Source organism: Heptranchias perlo, chromosome 35 (genome assembly GCF_035084215.1).
Source record: "Heptranchias perlo isolate sHepPer1 chromosome 35, sHepPer1.hap1, whole genome shotgun sequence".
In the NCBI taxonomy this organism is placed as follows: Eukaryota; Metazoa; Chordata; class Chondrichthyes; order Hexanchiformes; family Hexanchidae; genus Heptranchias; species Heptranchias perlo.
Window position 1 is genome coordinate 25,399,436 of NC_090359.1, and position 13,115 is coordinate 25,412,550.

The 13,115-nt window shown below is 46.5% G+C and overlaps 1 protein-coding gene across 3 annotated transcripts in view; it reads right to left on the reverse strand.

The window, feature by feature from the left end:
* Positions 1–1,359: 1,359 nt before the first annotated feature.
* gal3st4 (galactose-3-O-sulfotransferase 4) overlaps positions 1,360–13,115 on the reverse strand; it is a 78,836-nt gene continuing 67,080 nt past the window's right edge. For 2 of the 3 annotated variants that reach the window (XR_010958465.1, XR_010958463.1), the window contains exon 5: positions 1,360–2,890. The gene's annotated coding sequence lies outside the window, so the exon portion shown is untranslated. The remainder of the gene's footprint in view (positions 2,891–13,115) is intronic. The other variant, XR_010958464.1, reaches the window with a different exon arrangement.

A 13,115-nucleotide genomic window follows, 5' to 3' on the forward strand; every position in this document is an offset into this window, starting at 1 on the left:
AATCAACTGAGCTAAACTGGTGATTGTCATTACCTGGTGGCGCAAGTATAATTTCAGTCAAAAGAACCTGCATTTATATAGCGCCTTTCACGACCTCAGGACGTCCCAAAGCGCTTTACAGCCAATGAAGCACTTTTTGACATGTAGTCACTGTTGTAATGTAGGGAAACGCGGCAGCCGATTTGCACACAGCAAGATCCCACAAACGGCAATGTGCTAATGACCAGATCATCAGTTTTAGTGATGTTGGTTGAGGGATGAATAATAGCCAGGGCACCAGGGAGAACTCCCCTGCTCTTCTTCGAAATAACGCCGTGGGATCTCTTACACCCACCTGAAAGGGTTTGACGTCTCATCCGAAAGACGGCACCTCCGACAGTGCGGCACTCCCTCAGTACTGGCACTGGGGAGTGTCGGCCTAGATTTTTGTGCTCAAGTCTCTGGAGTGGGACTCGAGCCCACGGCCTTCTGTCAGCTTAAATCAGATTCTGTGTGTTTTGGTCAATATTCTACATGTTGTATTATTTGTTATGATACGAACTTTAATTTTGCATTGTAAAATAAGGTGTATAAATTTGTGTTTAAACGATCTGAGTTAGGATTGCCGGCAGTGAAGGACCAGAGCATCGCTGTTCTATGAAACTCCTCGCGATTCGGAAAGGAAGTGGTGTCAAGGTCACTACGTTTACACAGCAGATTAGAGGAAAGAATGTTATTTTTCTCGGATTATGATTGATATAACTGAACATACTTTAATAAATTAACATATATAAATGTTTCTTCATTACAGCTTTTCACATATTGAGTGAGGACATGCCACGACATCTTTTAAAACATCTGGATTAAAAACAATCGGTAAAACACTGTGTACAATGAATTCACATCTAGACGCGTGGAATACACTTCAAATTACAAAAATATCCCCGTCCGATTTTTTCCAAAGAGCATAATTTAGTCTCTATACGAGCCTGTTACTATGAGTCCTGGCAGGAACCCTGCATCATTTGTGTTTGAATTGTTTCCTGTACTTAGAGGGTTTACAAATAGGTAACAAATGTAAATCTGTGCACTCGATGTTACATCTATTACAGTATATTTAACCTGTGAGGCATGCATTAACAATATTAATAACGGATACAAAAAGATTATGCATGGTTGCTGCGTCTGAATGATCGTCCTTATTTGCATTCTCTTAAAATTCTGCAACTGTCCTACCCGGATTCGGCATGGGATGTTATAGAATCATAGAATGATACAGCACAGAAAGAGGCCATTCAGCCCATCGTGCCTGTGCTGGCTCTTTGAAAGAGCTGTCCAATTAGTCCCACTACCCCCTCCCCCCCCCCGCTCTTTTCCCCAGTAGCCCTGCATATTTTTCCCCTTCAAGTATTGCCTTTTGAAAGTTACTATTGAATCTGCTTCCACCGCCCTTGCAGGCAGCGCGTTCCAGATCGTCACAACTCGCTGCGTTAAAAAAAAAGGTCTCCCTCAGCTCCCCCTCTGGATCTTTTGGGTCCGATTCCGTGACCTGAGGAGAAAAATGGAGCCATCTGATTCAGTGAGGCCAGCTCATCCAAATAAAGATCATGTCCCCTGTGCGCGCTTTTCGTGAGCGCAGCGAGGCTAGTTCTGAAATTGTGTTCTGGTTTCTAATATGACATAAGATCATAAGAAATAGGAGCAGGAGTAGGCCATACGGCCCCTCGAGCCTGCTCCGCCGTTCAATCAGATCATGGCTGATCTTCAACCTCAACTCCACTTTCCCGTCCGATCCCCGTATCCCTTGATTCCCTTAGAATCTAAAAACTCTGTCGATCTCAGCCTTGAATATACTCAACGGCTGAGCATCCAAAGCCCTCTAGGGTAGAGAATTCCAAAGATTCACAACCCTCTGAGTGAAGAAATTTCTTGTTATCTCACTCTTAAATGGCCGACCCCTTATCCTGAGACTATGCCCCCTGGTTGTAGACTCTCCAAGCCAGGGGAAACAGCCTCTCAGCATCTACCCTCTCAAAATCTTATATGTTTCAATGAGATCACCCCTTATTCATCTAAACTCCAGAGAGTATCGGCCCTTTCTACTCAACCTCTCCTCACAGGACAACCCTCTCATCCCAGGAATCAATCTAGTGAACCTTCGTTGCACCGCCTCTAAGGCAAGTATCTCCTTCCTTAGGTGAGGAGACCAAAACTGTACACAGTACTCCAGGTGTGGTCGCACCAAAGCCCTGTACAATTGCAGCAAGACTTCCTTACTCTTGTACTCCCATCCCCTTGCAATAAAGGCCAACATACAATGTGCCTTCCTAACCGCTTGCTGTAGCTGCATGATAGCTTTCTGTGTTTTGTGCACAAGGACAACCAAATCCCTCTGAACGCCAACATTTAACAGTTTCTCACCATTTAAAAAATATTCCGTTTTTGTGTTCTTCCTACCAAAGGATACAGAGGCGCCAGAGAAGGTGCAACAAAGATTTACAAGGATGATGCCAGGACTGAGAGGTTACAACTATCAGGAAAGGCCAAACAGGGTTGGGGCTCCTTTCTCTAGAAAAGGGAAGGCTGAGGGGTGACCTGGTAGAGGTCACGGGGGACAGGTGGGAGGAGTAGGAAGTGTCTAGTCATAATGCTCCAGGCTTCTGGTCTTTTCCTGCCCACCGATTCCGTACGTCCGTGACAAGTAATTATTGCAGAAGGTACCACAAAACGAAAGAGCAACACCAGCGTGCTGTGCAGTCCTCCATTCACACAAGGCGGACCAGACTGAAGCTTTAGGCTCTCAGCTGAAACTCGTGTTAGACCCAAATTGCTGGAAACTTACAACAAAGGCAAAATACCGCTGGAAATAAAAGGAGAAAATGCTGGAAACACTCAGAAGGTCGGGCAGCATCTGTAGAGAGAGGAACAGAGTTAATGGTTTCAGGTTAATGACCCTTCATCAGAACTGGAATAAGTTAGAAATTTAACAGATTTTAAGCAAGGAGGGAGCGAGGGAAAGGGGCGGGGTGAGGGGAGAATAGAATCATAGAAGTTTACAACATGGAAACAGGCCCTTCGGCCCAACATGTCCATGTCGCCCAGTTTATACCACTAAGCTAGTCCCAGTTGCCTGCACTTGGCCCATATCCCTCTATGCCCATCTTACCCATGTAACTGTCCAAATGCTTTTTAAAAGACAAAATTGTACCCGCCTCTACTACTGCCTCTGGCAGCTCGTTCCAGACACTCACCACCCTTTGAGTGAAAAAATTGGACCCTTTTGTATCTCTCCCCTCTCACCTTAAATCTATGCCCCCTCATTATAGACTCCCCTACCTTTGGGAAAAGATTTTGACTATCTACCTTATCTATGCCCCTCATTATTTTAGATCCCCCTAAACCTCCTACTCTCCAGGGAAAAAAGTCTCAGTCTATCCAACCTCTCCCTATAAGTCAAACCATCAAGTCCCGGTAGCATCCTGGTAAATCTTTTCTGCACTCTTTCTAGTTTAATAATATCCTTTCTATAATAGGGTGACCAGAACTGTACACAGTATTCCAAGTGTGGCCTTACTAATGTCTTGTACAACTTCAACAAGACATCCCAACTCCTGTATTCAATGTTCTGACCAATGAGACCAAGCATGCTGAATGCCTTCTTCACCACCCTATCCACCTGTGACTCCACTTTCAAGGAGCTATGAACCTGTACTCCTAGATCTCTTTGTTCTATAACTCCCCCCAACGCCCTACCATTAACGGAGAAGGAAAGAACAATAATGGAAGGTCTGTGGCGGAGGGCGGGTGGTCAGTTCCCCTTTGCTCTGCCGTTACATATCGGATGGCATTTCTTAAATCGTATTCCTAAACTGTTAAATTTCTAACTTCTTCCAGTTCTGACGACAGGTCATCGACCTGAACCGTTAACTCTGTTTCTCTCTCCACAGGTGCTGCCTGGCCCGCTGAGCGTTTCCAGCATTTTCTGTTTTTATTGTTGGAAAGCGATGTTTTTTTTCCCCCCTGTTTTAAAGGAGAAGGCAGCCCAGAACCACAGAGGCGGAAACCAATGACTGACGGCAGTCCTGCCAACTCGTGTTGCGATGGAGGGGCAGCTCTTGAAAGCCTGGGTGTGAAAGCCACAGAGGGTGTTTGCCAGAGACAGCTTGATGCCACCCCAACAAGAGAGATGTCCTTTTCAACTTCTTGCTTCCCCTTCAAACTCATTCACACAGTAAGGTGCAGACGCATCTCCCCAGTACCAGCACATGCTGGTCTCGGCACTGCGTGCAGAATCATTTCGTAAGAACATAAGAAATAGGAGCAGGAGTAGGCCAATCGGCCCTTCGAGCCTGCTCCGCCATTCAATAAGATCATGGCTGATCTGATCCTAACCTCAAATCTAAATTCATGTCCAATTTCAAGCACGGACGATGAAAAAGAAAGACCTGCATTTATATAGCGCCTTTCACAACCCCGATTTGAGCACAGCAGGGACCCACAAACAGCAATAAGATAATGTCCAGATAATGTTTTAGTGATGTTGGTCGAGGGATAAATATTGGCCAGAACTCCCCTGCTCTTCTTCGAAATAATGGCCATGGGACCTTTTATGTCTATCTGAGAGGGCAGGCGGGGCCTCGGTTTAATGTCTCATCTGAAAGACGGCACCTCCGACACTGCAGCACTCCCTCAGTACCAGCACTGGGGGTGTCGGTCTGGATTATGTGCTCAAGTCTCTGGAGTGGGACATGTTCATTTTCTGTGTGTGCGCAGGGGCCTCCAGCAATGATGTCCCTGCCAACAGAGACGAACGAGAAGCTGGCCCACCTTATGAGCACCTTAAGCACTCTTGGCCACCCCAGACATCAGCTCGGGGGTGGGGGGGAGACTCAGAAAAAGAGGGTCAGGAGGAAACATCTGGTGAAGCCCACAGGGCAGGTGAAGGGGAGCAAGTTGAGGAGCAAGAGAGGGGTTAAGACCAGAAATTCCTCTGCTGCAGGGCCCACCGATTCATACCATATGGGGGGGGGGGGCTGCGTACAGAGAAGAATTAATTAATGAGCATAAACATAAAGGGTGGGAGGGAGGCTCGTGCGAAGCATGAACACCAGCATGGACCTACTGGGCCGAATGGCCTGTTTCTGTGCTGTACATTCTATGTAACACTTCAGGCAAACCTTTGAGAATGTTCAGAGATCCCAGCATAGTAGAATCATACAGTACGGAAGGAGGCCACTCGGCCCATCGGTGCCTGTGCTGGCTCTTTGAAAGAGCGATCCAATTAATCCCACTCCCCCCTGCTCTTGCCCCACAGCCCTGCAAATTTTTCCTATTCAAGTATTTATCCAATTCCCTTTTGAAAGTTACTATCTGCTTCCACTGCCCTTTCAGGCAGCGCGCTCCAGATCATCACAACCCTCTGCTTCAAACAATCGCTCCTCATCTCACCTCTGGTTCTTTTACCAATTATTGTTCCCTGAGGAGAACAATCCCAGCTTCTCCAGTCTCTCCACATAACTGAAGCAACTGTACGTCACAGACTGTATGGAACTGCACCTTTTGACATCTGTGTGCAGTCGTGTGAGATGGTTTGGGAAGCCAACAGACCAGCACGGAGAGAGTGGCAACTCCATGGCTCTCTATATCGGAGGGGGGGGGGGGTTCAGAGAGCAGAGGTCAAAGGTGCAGCTTTCCTTGCAGACGCCGCGATTGTGGCTACTGAGGTCCTGGGGGCCCCTAATTCGCGAGAACAGTTGATCGGCTGGAGAAAGCCTTGATGGCAGGCTTCACGTTCCCGAGTGGTAGCCGAGGGTGCGTCCCGTACAGATCGCTGGTCATCCGCAAAGGGCGGGGGGAGGGGCATGGTGGGACAAGGCATGGATGAGGCAGGTGTCTTTTCAAAGCTGTGTCACATCTGCCAGTAGCAGACGCGAGTAGCCAGCGCGTAGGCTGAAGTCCTAGCTGTAGTTACAGGGAACATGTCAGGACCCAGCACTAAACCACAGCGTCACACTGTGTCAAGAGGCAGGCACAGAAGCTGTTTCAATACTCTCCCTTCCCATTAGGGGTTCAAGCCCCACTCCAGAGACTTGAGCACGTAATCCAGGCCGACACTCCCCAGTGCCAGTACTGAGGGAGCGCTGCACTGTCGGAGGCGCCGTCTTTCGGATGAGGCGTTAAACCGAGGACCCCGTCTGCCCCTCTCGATCCTATTTTGAAGAGAGAGCAGGGGGAGTTCTCCCCAGCGTCCTGACCAATATTTATCCCTCAACCAACATCACTAAAAAAAAAACCAGACCATTTGGTCAGTATCTCATTGCTGTTTGTGGGATCTTGCTGTGCGCAAATTGACTCTCCTGCGTTTCCCTACATTACAACACTTCTATAAAAAAAAAGTACATCGTTGGCTGTAAAGTGCTTTGGGAAGTCAGCTAAGATTTTGTCGTCAAGTCCCTGGAGTGGGACTCGAACCCACGACCTTCTGACTCGCAGGCCAAAGTAGTGCTACCCACTGAGCTGCAGCTGGCACGCTGGGTGCCAGACGCCTGAGATGCAAGCGCGACTGCTTTTTTGTTCCCTCTTGCCGAATTCCTCTGAATCCATGACTGCATTTGGAAGGCCAAATGGGAACGAGTGATGCTGAGCACTGCGGTTACTGTTACTGTCAGCAAAGCTGCTGTGGCAAAAAGAGAATCTCATAATGCAAAAGTGCAAATTGCAGCAGAAAGTAATACTGCAGCATAATGCACAAACCTCCGTATGAAAAATCTAATAATAAAGGGGTACTCGCAGTGTTAAGAATCTGAAGGGCAGAGCAGGAAAGCCCAATAGTGCTAAATGAATTAGCAACAACAACAATAACTTGCATTTATATAGCGCCTTTAACATAGTAAAACGTCCCAAGACGCTTCACAGGACCGTTATCAGGCAAAATTTGACACCAGGCCACATAAGGAGATACTGGGACAGCTGACCAAAAGCTCGGTCAAAGAGGTAGGTTTTAAGGAACGTCTTAAAGGAGGAGAGAGAGGCGGAGAGGTTTAGGGAGGGAGTTCCAGATCTTAGGGCCTATACGGCTGAAGGCAAGGCCGCCAGTCGTAAATCGGAGGCCAGAATTGGAGGAACGCAGAGATCTCGGAGGGTTACGCGCTGCATATATGGCCCCTTACCTGGAGAGACACTCTTTCCAGTGCCACCTCCTCCCCAGCCTGTAACCCAACACATTTAGCTGGTTTTACTGGCGTTTTTGCAGTTGGGATCCTGGGCGACTGGAGTTCATGAACCAGTTCCCTTGGTTTATCCTACGAAATTTGGTTTCGTAATCGGATTGTCGATTCAGGAAGCCACACTGAACGAGCGCTCGTGTAAAAGTACAGAATGACCTGTTTCACCTCTCTCGACCCATTCCCTGCATATAAAGTACATCACACGTAACAGCCCAAGCACCTCAAATAAATTATCAAAACCTTATTAAGTGAAATATACAGAACTAAATACAGCAACTTGCATTTATATAGCGCCTTTAACGTAGGGAAACGTCCCCAAGGCGCTTCACAGGAGCGATTATCAAATATATAAATAGAATTCTACATTCAAACTGAAAAATCCCTTTTTTTTTCTCCTCAGGCCATTCAATGTTTCTTACTTTCTTTCTACTTTTTTTGGGCACCCGAATATTATCTTCTGATTAAAACCCGTTTCCTCTACATATATTCCCTGGGTTTGAACTGTTTCTGGCTTTCTGCCCCGTGTTTCATTTAAGCAAAGCAGTCCTAATACAGCGACTACTTTTATAGGTTTGCACATAATACTGAAGGCATGCTCGCATTTGTCAACTCTGTTAAAATTGGTTCAAGTCTTTTCTTTAATCGCCAAGGAAAGATTGACTTATTTCCACTCTCCGATTTTGGAAAGGCCCAGAATGTATTTTCTGGCCAATTTTTTTTTAAATGAAGAATTGAAAATGCAGAACTGTTAATATATAGCAGAGATTCCTAATGCCAAGCTAATGTCCCATGGAGATGCTTCCTGCAATATTAAGTCTAGTGCAGTGATGCAGGATTCCAATATCTAGGTCTTTCGTATATATGCCACTCACTGGCCTCCATCTCTAGAAAAGAGAAGGCTGAGGGGTGACCTAATAGAGGTCTTTAAGATGATGAAAGGGGTTTGATAGGGTAGACGTAGAGAAGATGTTTCCACTTGTGGGGGAGACCAGAACTAGGGATCATCGATATAAGGCAGTCACTGATAAATCCAATAAGGAATTCAGGAGAAACTTCTTTACCCAGAGAGTGGTGAGAATGTGGAACTCGCTAACACAAGGAGTGGTTGAGGTGAATAGTGTAGATGCATTTAAGGGGAAGCTGGATAAACACATGAGGGAGAAAGGAATAGAAGGACATGCTGATAGGGTGAGATGATGTAGGGAGGGAGGAGGCTCGTGTGGGGCATAAACACCGGCACGGACCAGTTGGGCCGAATGGCCTGTTTCTGTGCAGTAAATTCTAAGCAGTTCACACACAGTTTGCTCCATAGGCTAATCAAGTAGCTCTTGCTCTATCTTCGCTTAAGTAGAACCACCAGCAACAGACAGGACAACCCCAACTTGCTGCAAACCATTTTTATAGACTTCACCCAATATCATTCTGCCTTTCTACTGTAATAAAACGTGACTGAATATAAAATAACAGTATAGAAAATAACGAAAGGGCTGGATTGGGTCCCTGTTGACAGATTATTCCAGTTTAACAGATTGGGGAGGACCAGGGGACACAATTTTAAGCTCTGGGAGAGTAGGGATAGACTGGGTGTTGGGAGGTTCCTCTCTTCCCAGAGAGCAGTGAGCCTCTGGAATGTGTTGCCGGCTGGTGTGGTGAGTGCTGACTCTCTGCTTTCCAGGGGGGGAGCTGGCCCGGTTCCTGACTGGGGCAGAGATCCCATCATATACAAGGTAAGTGTCTCTACAGATAACACTTGGTCCATGTGACCTCCTGGGCTGGTTTCGACCGCCTGAGGGGGGTGGGGGGGCGGAGAGGAATTTTCCAGAGTACTTTTTTTTCCCTTATTGGCCCTGGGTTTTCTCGCCTCTCCCAGGAGATTACGTGGCTGTGGGGGTGGGGATGGGAGGGAGGGAGGAAGTGTTTAGTCAGGATGATGCTCCAGCCATTGTGAGTGTGGGGCAGGCTTGATGGGTCAGCTGGTCATTTTCATATCTTCATATCAACTCCAGTATGAGTCATTGGCCAGATAGTAACATAAGAGTAAAGGAACAGGAGGAGGCCATTCAGCCCCTCGAGCATGTTCTGCCATTCAATTAGACCATGGCTGATCTGTATCTTAACCCTTAATACCCTTACCCAACAAAAAACTATCAATCTCACGTTTTGATATTTTCAATTGACCCCCAGCCTCAACAGCTTTTCGGGGGAGAGAGTTCCAGATTTCCACTCCCCTTTGTGTGAAGAAGTGCTTCCTGACATCACCCCTGAACGGCCTGGCTCTAATTTTAAGGTTATGCCCCCTTGTTCTGGACTCCCCCCACCAGAGGAAATAATTTCTCTCTACCTACCTTATTAAATCCTTTAATTATCTTAAAACACCACAATTAGATCACCCCTTAATCTTCTATATTCAAGGGAATAAAAGTTTAGTCCATGCAACTAAGATTAAGAAGGGACAAACGATGATCGATTGTTTGCACCGGTCAGTAAGAGGGTAAGAAGAGGGCGCAAAATTAAGATAATCAGAAAAATAATCAGAGAGGTTAGAAAAAAAATTGTTACGCAGAGGGCTTTGAATTTGCGGCCAGATATATTTGTCGATGAAATCTTCTGAAAAGAAATTAATCGCTTGAAAAAGAGAAGTATCAAACACGGAGAGAGAGCCGGAGCGTGGGAAAGGACAAGGCGGCTCGTGCGGAGACATACACCAGCATGGGGTTGATGGGCTGAACAGCCTGCATCTATGTTTTAACATTCCATGATTCCAGAAAATTTCCATCTGGTGCTTCGTCCACTTTTGAGGAACTGGGGTGCGACTTCAGCCCCGTGAGAATTCACGAGAAAAGGGCATCGCTGAGCTCGACTGCTCATCATCCAGCCTCAGGGTCACTGGAATCTCTTGTGGGGGTGCGGGGGGGAGGCTGTCTGACCTCCACCGTGGTCCCCGCCAGTGGTAGGGAGGTGGAGCCCTGCTACAGTGCAACTTTGCCCATGGACTCTGAGCTGCCAGTGTAAGTGAGAGGACTTTTTAAAAAGATTTGTGAACCTGGCACCACAGCCAGTGCAACCGATTAGTCTCACACTGCTGAGGCCGGCCTTTTAAAAAATATTAAATCACCCTTTGTCGATGAGGCTCTCACCAATGTTGGAGGCCACCATAGCAGCACCCAGTGTTACTAAAGAAAGTCGGACTTGCCTTTATATCGTGCCTTTCACGACCTCAGGGAGTCCCAAGGCGCTTTACAGCCAATGACACACTTTTGAAGTGTAGTCACTGTTGTAATGTAGGGAAACGCGGCAGCCAATCTGCGCACAGCAAGATCCCACAAACAGCAATGTGACAGTGACCAGCTAATCCATTTTTTTTAGTGATGTTGGTTGAGGGATAAATATTGGCCCCAGGACACCGGGGAGAACTCCCCCTGCTCTTCTTCAAAATAGTGGCCGTGAGATCTTTGACGTCTACCTGAGAGGGGCAGACGGGGACCTCGGTTTAACGTCTCATCTGAAAGACGGCACCTCCGACATTGCAGCACTCCCTCAGTGCTGCACCGGGAATATCAGCCTAGATATTGTGCTCAAGTCTGTTGCAAGGACTTGACTCCATGACCTTCTAACTCTGAAGCAAGAGTGCTACCAACTGAGCCACAGCCGACACCTAATTGCTAGGAGGCAAGTGACTGGAAATATGTCGTATAACATATTTCCCCTCATTTACATTACATTTTAATACTCTCCCCTCCCCCCAGATGTGGGTGGGCGTATCGTGACTACCCCTAATTATGCTGGAAATTTTGAAGGACGGAAAAAAGGGCTACAGATGTAGGGTAATAGGATCCTGTCCTCAATTCTACCCTGCCCACATTCTGGTGTTTTTGGTGCCGATCCTGACCAGGAAATTTGGGGCTCTTTCTGATGTATGATATTCATAGAATCACAGAATGATACAGCACAGAAGGAGGCCATTCAGCCCATCGTACCTGTGCCGGCTCTTTGAAAGAGCTCTCCAATTAGTCCCACTCCCCTGCTTTTTCCCCATAGCCCTGCAAATTTTTCCCCTTCAAGTATTTATCCAATTCCCTTTTGAAAGTTACTATTGAATCTGCTTCCACCGCCCTTTCAGGCAGCGCATTCCAGATCATCACAACTCGCTGTGTAAAAAAAATTCTCATCTCCCTTTTGGTTCTTTTGCCAATTACACTAAATCTGTGTCCTCTGGTTACTGATCTTCCTGCCAATGGAAATAGTTTCTCCTTATTGACGCTATCAAAACCCCTCATGATTTTGAACACCTCTATTAAATCTCCCCTTAACCTTCTCTGCTCTAAGGAGAACAATCCCAGCTTCTCCGGTCTCTCCATATAACTGGAGTCTCTCATCCACATTCCAAATCAAGATTGCTTCTCTTGCGTTGGACCAAATCAAGCTCATAACAGCTTCACCGCACAATAATGGAGAACCTGTTTTTAATCTTGTGAAAAGGATGTAATATAAGAAATCCCAGGAGTGAGAGGAAACAGCGTAATTCAATCTCAGGGTTCAGTTGATACACTTGCTTGTCTGATATCAGAACTCCCTGATTGAATTACAACCCGTTAATTCATTGCCAAGATACTATTATTCTAAATTCGGAATAAAATCCATAGCTTTTGCCAAACAAAGCGTTGCACTTTTCGCAAATCAGCATATTGGTCTGAGAAAGAATTGTGTTGATACCAGATAGCCATTGCAAACTATAACTTTAGCAAGTGACACTAACAAAACGCACATAAAGTAAACAGCTTCTCCTTAACAATACAGAAATAAAATTAACAGTTAACCGAAGTGTAGTGGGAATTACTTTAAAAAAAAATTCCTTCTCCAATTTAAAGTTGTCGACCTGCAGAATGAATCTGATTTTTAATATCACTATATTGCATGTCCTAAAAGTGTCGTTTTGGGCCAGAAAACTTGCCATAAAGTCTCTTAGATAACGTCGGTGTCAACATGGTCAGCAAATCACACAGCACAGAAAGAGGCCATTCAGCCCATCCCGCCTGTGACGGCTCTTCGAAAGAGCTATCCAATTAATCCCACTCCCCCGCTCTTTCCCTACAGCCCTGCAAATTTCCTCCCCTTCAAGTTTTTAGCCAATTCCCTTTTGAAAGTTATTATTAAATCCGCTTCCACCGCCCTTTCAGGCAGCGCGTTCCAGATCATCACAACTCGCAGTGTTAAAAAAAAAATTCTCCTCGTCTCCTCCTCTGGATCTTTTGCCAATTATCTTAAATCTGTGTCCTCTGGTTACCGGCCCTCTCTTGCCAGTGGAAATAGTTTCTCCTTATTTACTCAATTAAAACCCCTCATCATTTTTGAACAAGTGGCCCATGGGGTCTGACCGGTGATGGTCATTAACGATCGGGACGTGCAAATTGGAATACTGTCTAGTCTTGCTGTGTACCAGTGGAGCCAGTCGTGACCATCAGCTGGGCAATGCTGTGGTGAATCTCAGAATGGCATCTGGTCATCCAAAGGAACGGCAGCAAGATGTCCTCCTGCCTTGTTGCTCCTCCCTGTTGGCCTACAAGAAGGCACTGCTCATCTGTCTGCAGGTGCTGGGGGGGGGGGTTGCTGGCAACTTCCAATCTTAAGAAGTTGAAGCCCTCTCTTGACTGGGTGATCTGCCCGAAAATTATGTGAGAGCCATCTCCCGCGATCAAGAACATACCATTTAAATTGTCCCATGTGGCCTGCCTACACTGGGGGGGAGGAGGAGGCCTCAGAAAATCCACATGAAGCACAAAGGGACCATAAACCTAGCATAGTGTCAGCCGTGGCTCCGTGGGACATACTCTGAGTCAGAAGGTTGTAGGTTCAAGTCCCACTCCAGAGACTTGAGTGCAAATTTCAGACTGATACTCGCAGTGCAGTGCT